Source organism: Anolis sagrei, chromosome 1 (genome assembly GCF_037176765.1).
Source record: "Anolis sagrei isolate rAnoSag1 chromosome 1, rAnoSag1.mat, whole genome shotgun sequence".
Lineage (NCBI taxonomy): Eukaryota > Metazoa > Chordata > Lepidosauria > Squamata > Dactyloidae > Anolis > Anolis sagrei.
The window spans coordinates 81,167,522-81,190,482 of record NC_090021.1 but is presented as its reverse complement, the minus strand read 5'-3'; the positions used below and the strand labels follow the sequence as shown (position 1 = coordinate 81,190,482).

Genomic DNA, 22,961 nt, shown 5'->3' with positions numbered 1-22,961 from the left:
GCAGGTACTGTACAAAGGTATAAGTCACTTTCAGCACATGCTTTCCAATAGTTTAGTACACACATTCACTCTCCTGTCTTGAACTTGTTCCTAAATAATCAAATTGCCCAGTGTTATTATGTGTGACTTCTGGACATAGTCTTCTTATCCATGTGGCTAGACAGCATGCAAAGTTTTTCTTGCAAAGTTGGCTTGAACATAGGGAGACGTGTGCACACCTGTGCCACCCAGCTTCCTGCTAACATGCAGTCTTTTTCATTGACAGAAACAAATTATATACATTCCCCTCCTGGTGCCCCCATATCACAACACCAGTCTTGCATGTGCTCACATTTCTGCCTAAAAGCTTACATTAGTGAATCTCCAATGCTACCACCAGACTTTCACAATTTAATATAGAATTGTTTGGTTGTCTTTCCAAAAAGATTCATAAAGTCTCCTCCATCTAGTCACCAGTATGCAGTTGACTGAATGCAGCTTAAACTGCTGCAATGTTTTCTCCAAGTGTAAGACAAACCAGGACAATTAGAGTCTTTCTTTTGAGCATAATTTCATCTGACATTTCTGTCTGCTTCCCTGCATTATATAGATTCTGTAATCATTTTATTTAATTCTGCTGATAGGCTGATGTGACAGGAAGAATGTCTTCAGGATCATATACAATTCCTGGCTTTGATTGAATCCAGTTTGGTGCATCTTAAGTTTCAGGGATGAAGAACTCTCTCTCTCTCTCTCCCTTCCCTCCCCCCCCCCCCCCAAATGTCCTGTTTGCCCATGGGTTAAGAACTACTTAATGCCTTCTTTGCCTTGGTCTTCTCACAAAAAGAAGGTAATCTTCAACCTCAGCAAGATGGAGTGGATGAGGGATCAGAGGACATCCAACCCCAAATTGGGAAACAAGTCGTCCAGGAATACCTGGCCGCTCTAAATGAGTTCAAGTCCCCAGGGCCAAGATCAACTACACCCAAGAGTACTGAAGGAACTAACGGAAGTCATTTCAGAACCATTGGCAATCATCTTTGAGAGTTCTTGGAGAACGGGAGAAGTTCCAGCAGACTGGAGGAGGGCCAATGTGGTCCCAATCTTCAGGAAGGGAAAAAAGGATGACCCAAACAATTACCGTCCGGTCAGCTTCACGTCGATACCAGGCAAGATTCTGGAAAAGATTGTTAAGGAAGTGGTCTGCAAACACTTAGAAACAAATGCGGTCATCGCTAATAGTCAACATGGATTTATCAAAAACAAGTCATGCCAGACTAATCTGATCTCTTTTTTCGATAGAGTTACAAGCTGGGTAGATGTGGGGAATGCCGTGGATGTGGCGTACCTGGATTTCAGTAAGGCCTTCAACAAGGTCCCCCATGACCTGCTGGCAAGGAAACTAGTCCAATGTGGGCTAGGCAAAACTACGGTGAGGTGGATCTGTAATTGGTTAAATGGACGAACCCAGAGGGTGCTCACCAATGTTTCCTCTTCATCTTGGAAAGAAGTGATGAGCGGAGTGCTGCAGGGTTCCGTCCTGGGCCCGGTCCTGTTCAACATCTTTATTAATGATTTAGATGAAGGGTTAGAAGGCAGGATCATCAAATTTGCAGACAACACCAAATTGGGAAGGATAGCCAATAGTCCAGAGGACAGGAGCAGGATTCAAAATGATCTTGACAGATTAGAGAGATGGGCCAAAACTAACAAAATGAAATTCAACAGTGACAAATGCAAGATACTCCACTTTGGCAGGAAAAATGAAATACAAAGATACAAAATGGGGGAGGCCTGGCTCGAGAGCAGTACGTGTGAAAAAGATCTTGGAGTCCTCGTGGACAACAAGTTAAACATGAGCCAACAATGTGATGTGGCGGCAAAAAAAGCCAATGGGATTTTGGCCTGCATCAATAGGAGCATAGTGTCTAGATCTAGGGAAGTAATGCTACCCCTCTATTCTGCTTTGGTTAGACCACATCTGGAATATTGTGTCCAATTCTGGGCACCACAACTCAAGAGAGATATTGACAAGCTGGAATGTGTCCAGAGGAGAGCGACTAAAATGATCAAGGGTCTGGAGAACAAGCCCTATGAGGAGTGGCTTAAGGAGCTGGGCATGTTTAGCCTGAAGAAGAGAAGGCTGAGAGGAGATATGATAGCCATGTATAAATATGTGAGAGGAAGCCACAGGGAGGAGGGAGCAAGCTTGTTTTCTGCTTCCTTGGAGACTAGAACGCTGAACAATGGCTTCAAACTACAAGAGAGGAGATTCCATCTGAACATGAGGAAGAACTTCCTGACTGTGAGAGCTGTTCAGCAGTGGAACTCACTGCCCCGGAGTGTGGTGGAGACTCCTTCTTTAGAGGCTTTTAAACAGAGGCTGGATGGCCATCTGTCAGGGGTGATTTGAATGCAATATTCCTGCTTCTTGGCAGGGGGTTGGACTGGATGGCCCATGAGGTCTCTTCCAACTCTTTGATTCTATGATTCTATGAATGTGGAAATAACAAATTGCAAATGGAATAATATAGATAAAATTGAAAAGGTTACAATAACTAAGAGGATGTGGGAACCAGTTAGGAATTATTTAGATAATTCCACACCAGTACATAAGAGCACTTCGCTTTTTGTCCAAGATGTCATTTTCAGCTTCTACATGTACTTTAAATGAACTGTTTGCACACCCCATATTCTGGTAGATACTTTGCACAAACTAAATTACACACTATATTCAAGTTCACAAAACAACCTTTTCTGCTTCTTTTTGCATGTACCCATAGCTCAAGGGCAATACCTCTTCCTGGATGCTCCTCTCCTTGACTTTTTGTGCTGTCTGGCAAAAGTTGCCCCACCCTTAATCAAGTGGGTATTTTAAAATTGAATTATGTTTTGATTTTTTGAACTGAAGATTTGTTATCTGTGTCAATATGGATTGTTATTTTAACAATAACATTTTCATTCAAATATGTGGCATCAGGAGCTACTTCCCAAACCAACAGAAATAAGATATACACATTGTTTGGATGTGTATATGTGTGTATGTATAAAGAGCTAAATTGGTTTTACTATTGTACAGTAGGCTCTCCACTTTTGCATGGGTTAGAGGCAAAAGAACCCCATAAAAGTGGGGAAAATGCAAATTTTAAAAATGCTATATTCATTTACCTGGGAGAACATCTCTTTAGGAATATCTAGATTCACCAGGGCCAGCAGAGGTTGGCCACAGAGTTGCCCTGGAGGACCTAGGACACGTGTGTGAAACTCAAGGCCCACAGGCCAAATCCAGCCCACCATGTTATTTTGTATGGCCCTCTAGAGCAGTGGTTCCCAACCTTTGGGCCTCCAGGTGTTTTGGACTTCAACTTCCGGAAACCCAGCCACCTTACCAGCTGTTGGGAACTGTGAGAGCAGAAGTCTGAAACACTTGGAGGCCCAAAGATTGGGAACCACTGCTCTAGATAGATGTCATGTATTCCTCATTATTGGACATCATGACTATAGCTGATGGGAGTTGTGATGCAGAAACATTTGGAAAGCTGCAGTTTGTTCTGTTTAGTCAGGGTAGTGGGGTTTGAATTTAGATATGATTATTTATGAAGTATTATGGTGTGTTGGAAGCTGCTTCTTCAGCTGCTCCTGTCCTTCCATGTGTGTGATGTATGCCAGTACCACAGAAGAACCAGTTGTGCTTTAAATATATATCCTGTGCAAAAGATTAAACTGTCCTGGTTCAGAACATAGGTCATTTTTAAGCATCAGGATTATTTTAATACCAGTCTCTCTTGGAAAGAAAATGCACACACATTCTTTATTTATCTTAGAAACTATATAAAAAGGCTTGTCATCAGAGGTGAAGGATGAGATCTTGTTTTACCTGGCCCTTAGTGCTCTGTTATTATAATACTTTATCATCCCCATGCTTCTTTGCTACAGATGAAATTTCTAGAGCTGGAACATGAGGGAGACCAATGTTCTCATAATGAGGTGAACACTTTAACATTGTATCACTGTAGCATTGTATCACTGTAGCATAAGTACAGTATGGCAAGGTCATTCATGCCTGGACTGATTGTTTGTTAATAGCTGCTACTGAACTTCAAACCTGTAGGGAAAAACTACATTTGAATTACAAGAAGGCTGTAGCACCAAGAAAGGAAGGAAGAGTTGAATAGAACAGGTGGCAAACAGTAATATAGAAGACACATTATGGTATTAGTAAAAGCTAAAGTACCATGTTCGTATTCTACAAATAAGGAACAGGGGGCAATGGTGGCTATCTCTTTATCTATATTTTATAATAAATCATTGCCATCCCCCAACTCTCTCCCAAAGATGCCTAAATATTCTATATACCCATGAACAGGTTTAGAAGTATTAGTAAAAAAAAAATCAACCCCAAAAGCCTGGGTCAACTTATCCACAGGTCAGTGTAAGTTTTTGTTATTTGTTCAGTCGCTTCCAACTCTTTTTGAAATCATGGACCAGCCCATACCAGAGCTCCCTGTTGGTCATTGCCACCCCCAGCTCCTTCAAGGTCAAGCCAGTCACTTCAAGGATACCATCCATCTTCCATCTTGCCCTTGGTCGCCCCCCCCCCTTCCTTTTTCCTTCCATTTCCCCCAGCATCATTATCTTCTCCAAGCTTTCCTGTCTTCTCATTATGTGGCTACAGTACTTCACCTTTGCCTCTTTATCCTTCCCTCCAGTGAGCAGCCAAGCATTATTTCCTGGAGTATGGACCAATTTGATCTTCTCACGGACCAAGGCATTCTCAGACTTTTCCTTTAACACCACATTTCAAAAGCATCTATCTTCCTTCGCTCAGCTTCCTTATGGTCCAGCTCTCACATCCATAGGTTACTACGGGGAATACCACTGCTTTAATCATGCGGATCTTCGTTGCCAATGTGATGTCCCTACTCTTCACTATTTTATTGAGATTGGTCATTGCTCTCCTCCCAAGAAGTAAACATCTTCTGATTTCTTGGCTGCAGTCTACATCTGCAGTAATTTTCGTGGCTAGAAATGCAAAGTCTGTCACTGCCTCCATTTTCTCCCTCTATTTGCCAGTTATCAATCTGTCTGGTTGCCATAATCTTGGTTTTTTTAATGTTTAGTGTTGTACCTTAATTCTTACCAAAAAGGGGGTGGATCATCCCTTTCTCTGGGCAGAGTGGTTATAGGCGAGATCTTAATCTGTCCTGGGATAATCTAAAACAGTGGTTCTCAACCTGTGGATCCCCACGTGTTTTGGCCTACAACTCCCAGAAATCCCAGCCAGTTTACCAGCTGTTAGAATTTCTGGGAGTTGAAGGCCAAAACATTCGGGGACCCACAGGTTGAGAACTACTGATCTAAAAGAAGCACTGACCACCTCTACTTTCTCCATTGTGGCATTACTTCTGGCCTTTTTGAATTCCCAGGTGGGGAAATGTAGGAGGGGGTCAGAGGTCACTGGTTCCTTGAAGCAACATTGATGCTCTCTCTCTTCACAGAATGACCCTTGACTTTGCCATGGGTCAGATGAAAACATATTATTTTTGCCCCCAAACCTGGTTTAAATGTATACATGAGGTTGACTTATACATAAGTTTTTATGGCAATTTAAAAATTATAATAAGAGCTATGTAGTTCAGTTACATCTCAGCTAAGGTAAGTTGAAAATAGTTGATCGGATAGGATTGCAGGGCAGGACCACTTCTATGCCACCTAGGCATCAAATAAAACATATTTTAATCATAAGCTCATATTTAGAAGGGGTTCTCCTATGAGCAGTGAAAGATATGTTTCTTATCATACATGCTTTTCATCTTTCCTATATACCGAGATAAATATGAATGGTCATGGGAAGATGAATACATCTCTAGTTTAATATTAAGTATGGCAGAAAGCAAGTAATATCTCACCACACCCCTATTAACCTCTGCCATCAAAGAAATGAATTCAAGCTTGACACACATCCCTTGAGCTAAAAAAAAAATCAACAGTAAGGTTTGCACATGCATTTACTCCATATCTCTGTAAACAGCATCTAAGCCAAAAGAACTACTGATGCTTGATTCTAATATTGCCTAGCATAAGATCATGTTCTATAATCACAGCAGTAAATGTAGTTGTGCAAGAGGATAGCACCGTAGATGAAAGTAGGGCGTATTTCAAAGTAAATATATAAATACACATGTAAGTATTACAAACAATTTTCTGCCTGCCTCCATAATACCCTGCAACTGTAGCCAATCAATCACTTGTCCACACAATCATGACCTCTAAAAGTTGTTAAATGTACAACTTTTGTGTAAGATTGAATCTACCATTTTTAATTTAATACTTCCGCATCCAACGAATTATTCTGCAACAAAGGAGCCTGTAGTTATGAATGGACTATGGACAATCAATACATATAAATTTCCTTATCCAGAAATCCAAAATCTGAAATACTTCAAATTCAAAAATGCCCATATGGGTGGCTAAGAAAGTGACACTTCCATTTTCCGAAGACTCAGTGTACACAAACTCTGTTTCATGCACACAATTATTATAATATTGTATAAAATTACCTTTAGGCTACATGTATAAACTGTATATGGAACATAAATGATTTTGGTGTTTAGACTTCGGTGTCATCTCCAAGATATCTCATATAAAAATACAGGTATACCAAAAAAAATTCCAAAAATATTTTTGGATCCCCCCCCCCCCCCCAAAAAAAATTTCTGGTCCCAAGCATTTTGGCAGAAGGATACTCAACCTGTAATACAAAACAGGAATGTTTCTCAACCTGGTGTGTATCTGTATCTGTGCCTGTGTGTCCATTTGTATGTCACTCAGTACTGTATTTAGCATTGCGCTTAGGTGTGCTTAAGCACAGGGCCCCGTTGACCAAGCGGCCTCATCTTTCTGCCAATTTTTTTTTACGATGGATTTTGCTTTCATGGTTCAATTCTAAATTTGAAGGCGTTCTGTTTCAGAGCGATGCCAGGCATAATGATAAAGTTGATCGCATATAGGAGTGTGCCACAATGCAGACAGTGTAGTCCTACCTCCCTCAGGACCCAAGCAAGGAGCTCATAACTTTACTAGCCCAGGACCTCATTTGTCCTAAATCCAATACTGCTGTCACAATTCAGCAACTGCTGTCAGATAAAATGCCAGTGTAGTGTGGTTGCTTAAAGAGTAACGCGCTCTACGTGGGGCTGCCCTTGAAGACTGCCCGGAAGCTCCAGATGGTCCAGCGCTCGGCAGCCAGGTTGCTAACAGGAGCAGCTCTCAGGGAGCATACCACTCCTCTGTTGAGCCAGCTCCACTGGCTGCCAATTCCCTACCGGGCACAATTCAAGGTGCTGGCATTAGCCTACAAAGCCCTAAACGGTTCCGGCCCCACCTACCTCTCCGAACGCATCTCCTCCTATGAACCGACACGGACATTAAGATCGTCCGGGGAGGCCCTGCTCTCGGTTCCGCCTGCGTCACAGGCACGGTTGGCGGGAACGAGAGACAGGGCCTTCTCGGTGGTGGCCCCTCGGTTATGGAATGCCCTACCAAGCGACATCAGACAGGCCCCTTCGTTGCTGGCATTTAGGAAGAAGCTCAAAACCTGGCTTTTTGAGCAAGCGTTTGGCTAATCAGCGCAATTGTACACAGAATGACGGTAAACTGAACATAGGAACGGTATAAGGATATGAGACTGGATCTTGGTTGCGATCGAGGCATTGTATGAATGATTGTGTGTTTGTTATTGGGTATGCTGTGTTTTAATTGTTATTGTTGTGGTAATTAATATTGTGTAAACCGCATTGAGTCACCTATTATAGGTTGAGAAACGCGGTATAGAAATAAAGCAAATAAATAAATAATAAATAAATAAACTTTCCTTTGTTGCAGCTTAGGGTTGGCAGCAGTCAGTCATTTCTGCCCAACTTTGTGGAAGTTAGCATGAATCCTGGATGCAGAAATAGGTGTCGGTGTATACAGATACTGGAAACTGGAGGAGTTTCCAACATGGTAACCTTGGTTTCTAGATGCGGTGGAATCAGGGTTTTCCAAGCGAGGGCATCAAAATTCATATATCCTGAGACAGGTCATGACTGAGACAGCCCAGCAGCTGTCTCAGGGAGCAAGTCAACACATTAACATCAAACATGCCACACAGAAAGGGGATCTAAGACCCAGCGGATGTGCCAACCTTATAAGCTGTAACCAAATAAAGTTGAGACCTTATTTCATCCTACACGTTGTGAGTTTGGGTCATTGTTCTGCTAGGACTGCCAACATCCACACATGCTCAGGAAAGTGAAAATGGTAGATAAATAAAGTGATGGCATCATCACCTAATCAGAGCAGTTTGATTGTTTGTGGTTTCATTATTTTAATGATTTTTTTTCTACGGGAATATTTACTTCTACGAACACATGTTATGTGCATGAAATGTGGGATTTTTGATGTCAAAGTCAAGATGCTTTCCCTTTCTGAGTATGATTCTGTTAAAACTGATGACTTCATGCTCTATCAGATTCACATCAGTTCTTTGTGCTGGTTTATTACTACCATTTGTGGTGTCGTAGAGAAAAGCAGCAAAGTACAGTAACTTGAGAGGATAATTCAAGTTGTACTTTGTGAAAAAGCTGAGGCATGAATACTATACATACATAGCGGAGATCCTCATGTAGGAATAAACTGGAAAAAGCTCTGGCCGTAGCAAATAAATCTGAACAAAGAAAGGAAACACCAGCAGGCTCCGCCACTGTTCAGCTAAGAAAACCTTGGGAACAAATAAGTCATAAACCCAGAACACATACTGAACATTTTTTTGCAGCCAGCCAGCTCAGGAATTCTCTCCATTGGAATAAAAAATGCCATTTGCCTTCTTCAAAATTAGCCAAACATATGACCTAAAGAGCAATGCCCTCTCGCTTGGTAAAGCCTCTTGTTAACAAATATGAACATCTTCTCCCCTCCTAGTGCAACATGTTCCTTATGGCAACTCAGCTTAACTGTTATTTAATAGCTACACTAATCCCCCCCCCCCCCCAAGTGAGCTAAAGACAATGTACATTGCTTTCTTTCCCTCTGTTCAATAAACCTGCCATTTGGTCACGGTTAAGAAGGACGACAAGCCCTTTCATGTTACACAATTGCAGTACTTTCATATCACTTTGAAGTTCTGTGGCTGCATCCATGAAATCCTGGGATTTGTATTTTGCTGAATGATTTTAAGTCTCTCTAAACTACAGCTCCCAGCATTATACAGAATTACACATTATACAGGAACTAAGGCAGTTAAAATGGTATCAAAGTGTTATGACTGTGTAATGTGAAAGAGATCTAAGAACTGTGTTTCATTCAATCTTATCTCATCCCACCTTGTATTTTCTGGTTGTAGGCGTTTGAGTGAAACACATACTGTAATTGCTCCCTTGAAATTGGAGCATTTTAAATATTCCACAATACAATGAAATTCTGAAAACCAAAATAAATATGACAACTCACATAATGAAAATAATAAAAATAGCAATGAAAACCATCTAGTATCTTAGGGTTAAATTATACCGCAAGGAGGCACAATCTGGTTATGTAAAAATGATAAGACACATGATAATAAGAAACGTGTGAAACATAGCTCAGTGGTTTTACACCACCATGCCATTTTGAAAAGGAAGAAGTATTTAGATGAGGTTATCAAAACAAACCATCAAGGAAAATGTGAGCTTGAAGCCACCAGAAGGCATTTCTACAGTTCAGAAAAGCAGCTGAATTTTAGACACAATAGATTCCATTGCTTTTAGAGTTCTAGTTAGTAAAGGATCTTATCAACACTTCAATGTGTACCTTCTTTCTCCCCCACAATGTCCCTTCATCTAGGTTCTCTTCTACACAGCTGACAGCTGTATACAATCCAAATGATCTGCTTTGAACTGGATTATATGGCAATGTAGACTCTGATAATCCAGTCCAAAGCAGAAAATGTGGGGTATCTGCTTTGATAACCTGGATTATATGGCAGTGTAGAAGGGGCCTAGGTTAACCCTCCTCTCCCCACAACTACCTCCCCCCCCCAACACACACACACACACACACACACACACACCTCACTCAACACTTCAACACATTTACTAAATTCCACTGAGTGCTACACTTAAAATCCGAGAAGCCACTGTTCTCATCACATTAGTTTGGCTTCAAGTGTAGGATAGAGCATTCTTTGCGTATTTTAAGCATGGGGGGTGAGCATGCTTTTCAAACGCTTCAGGAGGTGATGGGTAAGTAGATTTTTGGTAATGATCCGGATGTTTGGCCAATTCTCTAATGTGACAGCATTTGTTGCTCCCAGGTTTGAAATGAAAAGTTTCCCCAATTTGTGAGAAGGGAAATTGTGGGAGGAGCCCAAAGTGTCCTTGTTAGCATTCCCTTTTGCTAACTGAATTTTTACTTTACCAGAACAATTTCTTTTTTAAAAATAGCCTCTCTGGGTCTTTTCCTTCCCCTCCCCTGTCCTTTCCTTCCTTCCGTGATAGGTCTGAGCCTTGTGTTGCATGGGAAAGCCAGGAGAGAAGGATTGTTGTTGTTGTTGTTGTTATGCCATGTCTCCATGCTGTGCAGTCCTGGGAGTTATAGTTTCCGAAGATCCATACCCTTCTCTGGATGCATCTGCATTTATTATTATTATTATTATTATTATTATTATTATTAGAAACACAACAAGATGAGTCCACAGCAGACACTCTGCTGGCTGTTGTACTGGACCACACGTTAGACACTTCTCACGTGTCTAGGACTGTGTGATGTATCAGTGAATAAAGTGTGCAGATTCCAGTAAGGTGGCCTTATGCAGCTGGCAGATGGTAATTTTGTCAGCGCTGCTTGTGTTTAAATGCAGGTCAAGGTCTTTAAGCACTGCACCCAGTGTGCCGATCATCACTGGGACCACCTTTACTGGCTTGTGTCAGAGTCTTTGCAGTTTGATCTTTAAATCCTCATATCGTGTCATCTTTTCCAGTTGTTTTTCTTCCACCCTAATGTCACCTGGAACTGGAACATCGACAATCCACACTTTGTTTTTTAACACGATCGTGAGGTCAGGAGTATTGTGCTCCAAAACTCTGTCTGAGTTCGGAAGTCCCAGAGTAGCTTAACATGTTCATTCTCTATAACTTTTTCCGGCTTATGATCCCACCAGATATTTGTCGCAGGCAGATGGTATTTGTGGCACAAGTTCCAATGAATCATCTGAGCAACTGTGTTATGCCTCTGCTTGTAGTCTGTCTGTGCAATCTTCTTACAGCAGCTGAGGATGTGATCTATTGTTTCATCTGCTTCCTTGCAGAGTCTACATTTGGGATCTGTCGCCAACCTTTCAATTCTGGCTTTGATGGCATTTGTTTTAATGACTTGTTCTTGGGTTGCCAGAATCAGGCCCTCTGTCTCCTTTTTCATTATTATTATTATTATTATTATTATTATTATTATTATATGTCTCCATGCATGGAGCATGTAGTGTTTGGACAGACTGAGCATGCACAGAACTTCTCAGATCTCACCTAGAATCTCGCATTAGTAGGGATTTCAAAGAGGTGGTTTTCTTTTTTTCAACAATGAAAAGGAAAAGGGATGGTGAGCGGGGCCAAATCTCTGCAGTCTGAAGGCAACTGCAGTGAAAGAATATGGAAAGAAAACTGAGACATTTTACAGTGATGAAGTTAGAGAAAACATCCATTTCATAACAAAACGGAGTAAGACTGAGCTCTTCTCTGCCAGACACTTCCCTGTCATAATGTGATGAAGTCCTCACATATGTTAAAATGAAGCTTTAAAGAAACCTCAATTGGTGTCCTCACAAGCTTTTAAACGCCTCACTACACTGCTATTGAGGGGAGAGGGAAGGGCTGCAGCTAAATACTTGTCTCTAATGTTTTGACTGTTATGCCATGTAATGCAATTCTTAAAATACTCCACTGGCACCAAAGGAAACAGCCCTTGTCCACATGTAGACCTCATAGTTGCCTAGAACCAATTCTGCTCTCTGGACAAAAAAGAGGTCTCTCACTCCTCATTTGGGGAAAATGTCTTAATAAAGATTTCTGCTGTTTGAAACAACAAGAAAACAACCAAGTCTTGTCTTTTCTCTTGCTTTCAGTAAAACATTACTTAATTTTTTTCAAAAATGTTATTTTCTATCAGTTTCAGAGGAATGAAAAGTCTAAGAAAGCCCTATGAAATTAATGGGACTACCACAAAGATTTGGAGGCAGTGTGGTTTTGAGTATTTTTTAAAGTCCTTTGCCTCCAAATTTATCTTTGACACATGTGAAGTACCATATCAGTGAGTCAACAACAATGAAGGGTGGCGTGAAAATTAGCTGTGCCAGAGTCATGGATTCCCACTAACAATGCCAATGAGCAAACTAGCCCTATACTTAACTATGGCCATCTGCTTGCTTGCTTTAAAAGATAGCAATCCCCAGTAGTATCTCTACAGCAGGGGTCAGCTCTGGAGTGAATTTCTCCCCATTATGTGGTTACTTACAAATTATGACGTCCATGATTACGATTATTATTACTTTAAAAGCACTGGTGTCAATCACTGTATACTACCAGCACTAGTTTGGAGCAAATTTGAGCAAAAGTATTGGGAAATTCATGTTATATAAAATAGCCTGCAGCTCCAAACTATCTCTATGATAATATGATGGAAACTTTTTATTAAACTAAGTCATTGTTCCTCTTCCAATTATGTGATCTGTGTCCTATATAATGTTTCTATTATTTGTTGTTGGTGAAATGGTCTCGGTTAACAATTATGTTCAAGGTACAATTACGTTTCTATGCAATGGTGGGTTTAACGTTGCAGTAGATCCATTCCTTGTTAAAGGCTTGACTAAGGTCCCATCTACACTGCCATTACAATGCGGACTGAATTACATTCTGACTCATCTAATGCAGTTTAACTGCACTAAACTGGGTGATATGAGTCTACATTGACTATATAATGTAGGTCCGTGTAGATGGGACCTGAAAGTTTATCCCAGGTTTTCTAACTGTGAAGATTAGAACAGTTGTTCTTGGATGCGGAGCTATGAAAAATAAAATCTGCAGCATGTTATGAGTTTTTCAGGCTGTATGGCCATGTTCCAGTAGCATTCTCTCCTGACCTTTCACCTACATCTATGGCCGTCATTTTCAGAGATCTGTGCCGGCCACAGATGCAGGTGAAATGTCAGGAGAGAATGCTACTAGAATATGGCCATACAGCCCAGAAAACTCACAGCAACGCAGAGATTCCGGCTACCAACACAATAAAATCTGAATTTTAGAAGTATCAGAGGAGTCTACATTCTTACTTCCAAAACTCCAAGATTCTAAACACAGCAGTTAGCACTTGTTGTTAAAAAACTAATGTAAGCAGGTAATACTGATTTCTGCAGCAAGCAGAAGAAAAATAAAGTCTAAAATTAGATCCGCAGTAAAAGTTGTGACATATATTCACATTTCTTCCAGTAGATGTCACCAAAACTTCATTTTAGGCACACTGTTAAGGAAGACGTTTGGGTTTAGTTGCACTTTGAACCATATCCTGTAAAGTTGTTATTGTTGTTAGGGGTTTTTTGTTGTTGTTCTAAACTATAGGACTTTACACTCAGTTGACATGCAAATTGAACTCACACATAAACATCAGAAAAGTGCCAGTGTATTGTAGTAGTTTGAACACTGAACTATGAAGACCAGGCTCAAATCTCCAACCAACCAACTTTAGAAGCCCAGTGGGTTGCCTTTCAAAAGTCATGTCCCTCAGCCCCAGAAGAAGGCAAAGGCAGAATCCCTCTGTACAAAACATGCCAAGAAAACCCCATGATAGATTCACTTTAGGGTTATCTAAATCATAAATTACTTAAGAGCAAACAATAACAACAATGAAAACAACAACTTGCCATAGATGGACCTGGAGCTCTAAATTACATACTACATGAATCTCTGCAGTTGTTTGCCAGACCACACATACACTTATACTAATTTTCTTCCTTTCTTGTCCAAGAAAAGATTTCTACAAGATGCTAGAAACTTGTAGACAAGCGGAGATATCAGGTTAACCCTTCCCTTGTCTGTTATTTGTCCTGTCACAATCACTCCTCCCTGCTGCTTTCTTCCCTACAAATGGAGTAAGATAAATTTTGAAGAAACAAACATCCTGGAAACCACTTGCACCCACATACCAGCACTTCATGCTTCCTGCACTCAGGATTATAGGATTCAAAGGATGATTTTCTGGAACAGGGGAAGGCGAGGAATCCCCTCCCATCAGGAGAAAGAATCACAACACTAGACATGGCCTTCACTTCAGACACGATCAAAATCATCTTATTCTTCTTTGTGATAATATCAGTACACTCAACCATTGAATTAACTGGCAGACCAGGATTGTTCCATGAATTGGAGGAAGGACTTGACACAATGGGTCATTGTAAAACTGCTAAACATAAGGACAGGCCAAGACATCTTGCTATTTGAGGTGAATAAACCAATGGTGCTTCCTTCCATTCTATGCATAAAAGCTGACAGGCAGGTGGCCCTTTTATTTAACAAGGAAACTGGGGCAGTATACATTGTCAACACTTAAAGGCAGAAAGGGAGTGTAATAGGGCAAATCATATGGCACACAGTTCTCGTCTCTTGTTTCCCCTCAGCAATTGCCACCTGAGATAACTGTTTCACTGTTTAACATCAAGACTGGCCAGGTCTAGCTACATATTCCTAATGCTTCTTTCCAGATGTGAAGCTCTGTAATAATAATAATAATAATAATAATAATAATAATAATAATAACTTTATTTGTACCTCGCTACCATCTCCCCAAGGGACTCGGTGCGGCTTACATGAGGCTGAGCCCACAACACAACAGTAAAAACAATAACAACAGTAATACAAAACAATAAATAAAACTCATAAACAGAAAATAAGCAATAAACATTAACAATAACACAACAACGTTTAAAAACCTATGGCTAGGCCAAATGTAATAATTAAAATTTAAAAAATAATGCTGAGCGTGACCAGGTGAAATATAACTAGGATAGAATTTTCGGAGAGGGATAGGGTGTACAGAATCACTGTAATTTACCATAGTAAAGAAACTTTTGTGTCAAAACCATTATATCTACAAAATGCATTCCTCCCCTTGAAATCATGAATCTCAATAACAGACTTGCGAGGTTAATCTCTGATTATTCTATTAATAAAGTACATAATTTGAGCACACTGTGTACAAATTTCCATGCATGCTGAATTATAGTGGGAAAGAAGACCCAATTATTTTTAACTCTAGGTGACTTACAGCACAATACTATCCAATCCATATTCTACTCAATCCTATGTGTAACTGACCAGATCTATGGAGATTCAACTCATTTTAGCAGACACAGGACTACAATCTGTTTTCAGTGAGACATCAACCCCAGCTTAAACCAGAGGGGTGCAGTAAAAAATGATAAAATGTTTTCCCTGAAAAGAGGCATATGAATATCTAAATCTATCACAAATGTGTGCTGTACTCACTGGACATTGACTTTGGATTCTCACATGCACACATACACACACATAAATATGGCATATATATAGCACAAAAGCACTCTGCATACATAACTTCACTTGTTCCATAGGGTATAAGTTCCCCCATGGGACAAAAACAGCCTCGGGGGTGAGCTGAATATCTTTGAGAAATATGCTAAAGAAATCCTTAACTCACCCTAGTTCCTCCTTGGTCATGGCAGATCTTTTAACTGATTGAGAAGGCCTAACAAGGCTACTATTGAGCCTGGATTTTGTTTTGCAGAAGATCTAATCTCACCTTTGCTGATATGGCTCTACTTTTGTTTTGAACAGCCTGGTAGTCTCTATTAAGAGAGAAAAACATCATATAAATAATAGGAATAATAATGCAGGCTGCCGTTATCGCTCTATGTATCATGGTCATTAAAGCGGCCCTTACAGGGCCAATGAAATGTATGGTAGTCAACATGAGTAAACAGAGTCATGAAGCAATCCCTTTTTCTATTTTACCTTTTCAGCTTTGTCAAAACTGTTGTTTGCTGTGAGTTTTCCGGGCTGTATGGCCATGTTCCAAAAGTATTCTTTCCAGAATGTTTCGCCTACATCTATGGCAAGCATCCTCAGAGGTTGAGGGGTTTGTTGGAAACTAGGCAAGTGAGGTTTATATATCTGTGGAATGTCCAGGATGGAAGAAAGAACTCTTTGTCTGCTCGAGGCAAGTGTGAATGTTGTAAATGTCCACTTTGATTAGCATTTAATGGCCTTGCAACTTCAAAGCCTGGCTGGCTGCTGGCTGAGGGAATCCTTTGTTGAGAGGTGTTAGCTGGCCCTGAATGATTCTTGTCTGGAATTCCCCTGCTTTTTGAACATGGCCAATAAGCCCAGAAAACTCACAGCAACCCAGTGATTCCAGCAGTGAAAGCCTTTGGCAACACAGTTATCAAAACACTTAACAGAACATAATGAGCTATCATCCATTTGTTTTGTTGTGACCAGCCACACATGTCAGCTTTCTCTCCTGGGAAAATGCTGTCAGGGGAAGAATGTCATCATTTTGCCACTGTCCAGAGTAGGTAGATCTGACCCTTTCCCTTTCCCCTTTCTGTGTGATTTCTTCCTCCCCAGAGACAGGCCCTTTTTGGACAAATCTGGCATTGGCTGTTTGCAAATGGCTTTCAAGGGGCTGAGAGACCAGGTGAGCCACAAGTTACCTCCTCTTGGACCAGCCCTCTTTTTGAGGCACACAATCATACAATCAGTATGATCCACTTCCCCACAGATTCGATATCTATGGTTTAACTTACCCATGCTCCAAAAATATTTCTTCCTGAAAGGATTTGTGAGCCTCTTCAGGTCCTCCAGTGTGATCTGATGGTATGTTTTGAGGTACCAAATTACAGTATTATTATTGTTATAAGGCAAATTTATTTGTAATAAATACTACTAATAATAATCTTTTTACATCAAAACATACTATCAAATCACATTAGAAGGTGGAACACATCTCACCATGTTAAAACGGTGGCTCTTAATGTGGCTCTTAATGAGACATGTCGTATTATCACATGATGTTTATGCCCTACACCACTAGAGAAATTATATTGCTTAGCCAGTATTGCACCACCTGACATCTGCTGGCAAGTAGCTGCCAATAATGAAAGGACCAAGGCAGTAGCATCTCCAGCCCACTCCCTGTTCGGATATCAACCAGCACGCCAATGCCTTAAATCAAGAAATAGTTTTCTAAGATCTACAGAGATATTCACAGGAACACCTCAGCAATCAAGAGGTGCCAAAAGTGGCAGGCTAAAATCTGGTGCCTCAAGCCATGGCTGATACTGAATGAGAAACTCTCTCCTGGGTACACATAAGACTGGGCAACTTGGAAGGCACTAAACAGACTGTGCGCTAGAACCACAAGATGCAGATCCAACCTTAATAAATGGGGCCACAAAGTGGAGTCCACGACATGTGAGTGTGGAGAAGAGCAAACCATAGATCACCTATTACAATGCAGCCTGAGCCCTGCCACATGCACAATGGAGGACCTTCTTATACAACACCAGAGGCACTCCAAGTGGCCAGCTTCTGTCAAAGTACATTTAGTACAATGCCAAGTTTTTTTAACTTTGCTTGTGTTTTTAAATACATTACAACTGTACCCTCAGTTTGCTTCTGACACAATAAATGAACATCGGAAGGTGATGATGGTAACAACAACAAATGGAACTTTGAAAAAGGAGACCAAGGGCCTGATTCTTGCAGCCCAAGAACAGACAATTAGAACAAATGCCATCAAAGCCAGAATTGAAAAGTCGACAAGAGATCCCAAGTGTAGACTCTGCAAGGAAGCAGACGAAATGATAGATCACATCCTCAGCTGCTGTAAGAAGATTGCACAGACAGACTACAAGCATAGGCATAATATCGTTGCTCAGATGATTCACTGAAACTTGTGCCACAAATACGATCTGCCTGTGACAAAGAACTGGTGGGATCACAAGCCTGAAAAAAGTTATGGAAAATGAACACTTCAAATTACTCTGGGACTTCCGAATTCAGTTCGGGATTATTTATGTTAAAGACCAAGTATATTCCATATATGATAAGGTTATGGTATTAAAACATAATATAATAATAATAATAATAATAATAATAATATCACCATCATCATCATCACCATCATCATCAAAATCCTCTGGGACTTCCGAATTCAGACTGACAGAGTTTTGGAACATAATACTCCTGACCTCACGATCGTGGAAAATAGCAAAGTATGGATCATTGATGTTGCAATCCCAGGTGACAGCAGAATTTCCGAGAAGCAAGTGGAAAAGCTTACACGATATGAGGATTTAAAGATAGAACTGCAAAGACTCTGCCCCAAGCCAGTCAAGGTGGTCCCAGTGGTGATTGGCACACTGGGTGCAGTGCCTAAAGACCTTGGCCTGCACTTAAGCACAATTGGCGCTAACAAAATTACTATCTGTCAGCTGCAAAAGGCCACCCTACTGGGATCTGCATGCATTATTCGCCAATACATCACACAATCCTAGACATTAGGGAAGTATTCAACATCTGATCAAATACAAAAGCCAGCAGAATGATCTTGTTTGCTGTGCACTAATCTTGTTGTGTATCAAATAATAATCATCATCATCTTTATTTTTGTACCCTGCCTCCATCTCCCCGAAGGGATTTGGGGCAGCTTATATGTGGCACAAAATGCTGAGACAAAGCATAAAATAAATACACTGTTATGGACTCGCCTTGTTGTGTTTCAAATAATAATAATCTAGCCCAGGTACAGTCAAAATCTAGCTTTTGCTATTATCCACAGTTTCAGGTGTCCGTGGGAAGGTCTTGAATGCATCCCTTTCAGGCATGGGGTGTGTATTGTACTCTAATCACCCCCTTTCCATCTTCCGGGACTAAAACCTGGCATTAAAATAAGGCCCAGAAGTGGAATCCTGCATCAGATGAAAACCCTGGCCTATGAGATTTTCCCATATTCAACTCTTTACATGGTCAGGATGTGGTATTTATTTGAAACACTGTAAAAGCAAAAGTTGTGCTGCTAGGGGCATAACAGCAATGTTTAACAAGCTGCCCATACTGATAAACATAACTTTCCACAAGGCACTGTGGCCCAGCTAGTCTTGCTTTGCCTGTGCATTTGCTTTACTTCTCAAGGCCTCATATGTAGTCCAGCAGCATTTCCACCATTTCAGGGCTCCTTCCAGCGGTTGCCCAGCAGTTCTGCCCCGGCCACTTACCCTGACTTGCGTGTCTTCATTTCCTACTTGGCCAAAGAATACAGCAGAGGGTCACAAAGCCAGGGCTGTGGTCTTGAAATGCCACAGTGACCCCTGCTGGCCAGGAGGGGAAATTGTGTCGCTTCTTGTTTACTAAAAGGAAATGGGAGAGAGTGTGACTGTGGCCCCATCTGCAGTTTCAAACCACTATTGAAGAAAGTGGCATTGCTGTGCAGATGACTACATGTGGTAGTAAATCCTGGAACCAGTCTGAGGCCCAGAGAGTGATTTCACAAACCACAGAGCACTGACGCTTTCGTTCTCAGGCTTTTGTGGGAGTTTGTTGTCTGTATTGTCGAAGGCTTTCATAGCCGGAATCACTCGGTTGTTGTGGACATTAAAGCATCTTATTGACAGCGCCATCAACCAGATATATGGCTAGTAGCAGAGTAAAATAAAAGTGGCGGTGAATGTCTGTTTGGTAGAATAGTAGTGCTCAAATCACCAGATAAGTGGGAGCTTTTTTCAGCCTAAACTGATCTCCTTGACATAGGAGATGCCCAACTTGTCTTTTGAAGGTCTTAAATCTCCTGCTATTGTTATCATTTATTTATCATGTCAGGAGCAAACCAAAACAGTTGTATTGCATTAAAAATAAAACAGAAGCAAGTCGCTTCTGGAGTGAGAGAATCATCCATCTACGAAGACGTTGCCCAGGGGATGCCCAGATGTCTTGCAGTCCTGTGTGGAGGCTTCTCTCATGTTCCCCAATCTATTATTAAGATGTGTATGTATTTATTTATTTATTTCCGGTATTTCTATCCCGTTCCTTCTCAACCCCCGAAGGGGGACTCAGGACGGCTTACATTTGGCAGCAATTCGATGCCACTACATATAACAGAGCAATATAATAACAATTAAAACAATAAGTAAAACATTCCATAAAACAGTAAAAAAACAAAAAACAGTATTAACAGCTATATCACCATTCCAGTCAATTCCATATCCAATTCCATGACCAAAGTGCTATCTATGTCTGTTACTAAATGGTCCCATTTCACTAACCAGAGCTTGCACATGCACAACCTGATAGATCACCCAGTCAAGGCAAACCAAATGGAATTTGAGGTGTGTTGTCAAAGGCTTTCATGGTCAGAATCACTGGATTGTGTGTTTTCCGGGCTGTAGGGCCATGTTCCAGAAGTATTATCTCCTAGCATTTCACCTGCATCTATCTCAGGCATCCTCAGAGATTGAGAGGTCTGTTGGAAACTAGGAAAATGGGGTTTGTATATCTGTGGAATGTCCAGGGTGTGGGAAAGAACTCTCGTCTGTTGGAGGTAGATGTGAATGTAGTAATTGGCCACCTTGATTAGCATCTAATGGCCTAGCAGTTTTCAAGGTCTGGCTGCTTCCTGCCTGGGGGAATCCTTTGTTGAGAGGTGATTAGCTGGCCCTGGTTGTTTCTTGTCAGGAATTCCCATTTTTGAGTATTTTTCCTTATTTACTGTTATGATTTTAGAGTTTTTAAATACTGGTAGCCAGATTTTGTTCATTTTCATGGTTTCTTCTTTTCTGTTGACATTGTCCACATGTTTGTGGATTTCAGTGGCTTTTCTGTGTAGTCTGACATGGTAAATGTTAAGAGTGCTGGGCCATTAAATGCTAATCAAGGTGGCCAATTGAAACATTCACACCTGCCTCAAACAGACAAGAGTTCTTACTCCCAACTTGGACGTTCCACATTCCACAGATATATAAATCCTATTTTCCAAGTTTCCAGCAGACCCCTCAACCTCTGAGGATGCCTGCGAAACTTCAGGAGAGAATGCTTCTGGAACATAGAATACAGTCCAGAAAACTCACAACAACCCAGTTTGTTGTCTGGCTGCCACAGTTTCAAGCTAGCTTTGAACTGGATGGAGCCTGTGTTTAAATGTAGAGATGGCAATAGCACAGCTCTCATATTAATGAACTGATACGATACATTTTGGACTGATTCTTTGAATACAGCTTATTTTATATCTGCATGCACTGCTGCGTTTTATGGAATTTTAAATCTTATTAACAAGGGTTTATGTGTTGTTTTATGTAAAATCATTGTGTAAATTTATAAGAGCCAGTGTGGTTTGAGCACTGGACTAAGAAAAACTTAATAGGTTCATCTGAAGGTCACTGTTAGTCAGACATGGCTTGAAGGCACACATCGACAGCACCCGAGTTTCCATGATCCTTCATTACTGAGAAAATGTGACTTGCCCAAGGTCACCAAGGGCTTTCCATGGCTGAGCAGGAATTTGAACCCTGGGACTCTCTTGGCTTTAGAGGAAGACAAGTCCTCTCTGAGCAAATCTTGCCCCAAAACTTGGTGATAGCTACACTTTAGCTTCAGCATAACAAGTTAGCATTACCATAACTTGTAGACACACAACAATATCTTAAAGATATGCTTCAACAATATCTCTTTTCCACTACGGTTCTTTAGAAACCAGGTACAATGCTGAAAAGAGAAAAGAAGAGGAAATGTTGTGTGACTCGCTGACTACTGTTGTTTCTTCAATACGTCTCTTACGTACATGTTGACTCAGAAGTAAATCCTATGGAGTCTAATGGGAGCTATTCAACATAAATTATTCAGGACTGCAGGCCAAATGTAATAATTGATTCCGTCAATAAACTCAAATATTTAAGAAAATGTGAAGTGTTATGAAGGATGTATTTCACACTGACATACAGATGATGTTGACCTTTTTGATATCTCAGCTCTCATCATCTTAGCTTCCACTTTAAGGACCCCCACACACTTTGTTATAAGATGGCTGGCTGTATAGTCCTAACCCAAAGATGTCCTTGTTGCATCACATGAGGATTTGGTCCAAGCCTCTTCAACCAACAGAAATATTGTTTTTCCTAGCTGATCTCAGACATCTGCCAATCTGCTGGCAATTCCACTTTTCAGACTATGTTCTGCCAAGGGAAAGAGAGGGGGAGAGAGAAAGGGAGCAGAGAACATACAGATGTAAGGGAGTTGATCCAAATCTCTCCTACCCAAGATCATAGCCACAGGATGGGAGAGTCAGGCTGAGCAGAGAAAAGTCTTAAATAATTTCCATCCCTTCAAGGTTGGGAGGGGTTGGAATGCATTGCAGCTTCAGATAACATTGCCTTTGCTGGCCCTCAGGCAATTTGGATTGTGCTCCTAAGCAAAGCATTTAAACCTGCAAAAGTAGACCCTCTTTATTTAGAAAGGATAATGGAAAGCATTGTACTAAATACAGGAACTGGGAACAGATTACTTCTTGGCTTTCTGCTTCAATAGCGAGCTGTGCCAATTGCTATTTATATAAATAGAAGACTACACTTTATACTCAGTTATCGCAGTGCAATGCCAAGCACTTATTTCCTTTTCATACTTTCTTGGGCATAAGTTCCATTGAACTTGATGATAGTTAAGTCTTCCTGCTTCTATCAGCAAAGTAGGAAAGAAAAATCATCACTGTTCCTGTTTCTGTGTAAGAAGTATATCTGCAAAAAGAAAAAATGCAATTAACATCAACACCTGCTCTTTAAGAGCAGGGTTCCCTTGGCAGCATACATGCGTTATGTAGAGCTGCAAGGAGAAGAAAACTAGGAAACAATCCTTTCCCAAAAGTGGAATTCTGTTTGCACAGTGCTGGATTCCTGATGT

The 22,961-nt window shown here is 40.8% G+C and overlaps 1 protein-coding gene across 4 annotated transcripts in view; it reads right to left on the bottom strand.

Moving 5' to 3' along the window:
• SLC2A12 (solute carrier family 2 member 12) overlaps positions 1-19,358 on the bottom strand; it is a 48,262-nt gene extending 28,904 nt beyond the window's left edge. The window contains exons 1-2 of one of the 4 annotated variants that reach the window (XM_060753405.2): positions 19,295-19,341; positions 15,817-15,862 (exon numbers count right to left, since the gene is read on the bottom strand). The gene's annotated coding sequence lies outside the window, so the exon portion shown is untranslated. The other 3 variants (XM_060753408.2, XM_060753404.2, XM_060753406.2) reach the window with 3 other exon arrangements.
• Positions 19,359-22,961: the final 3,603 nt, after the last annotated feature.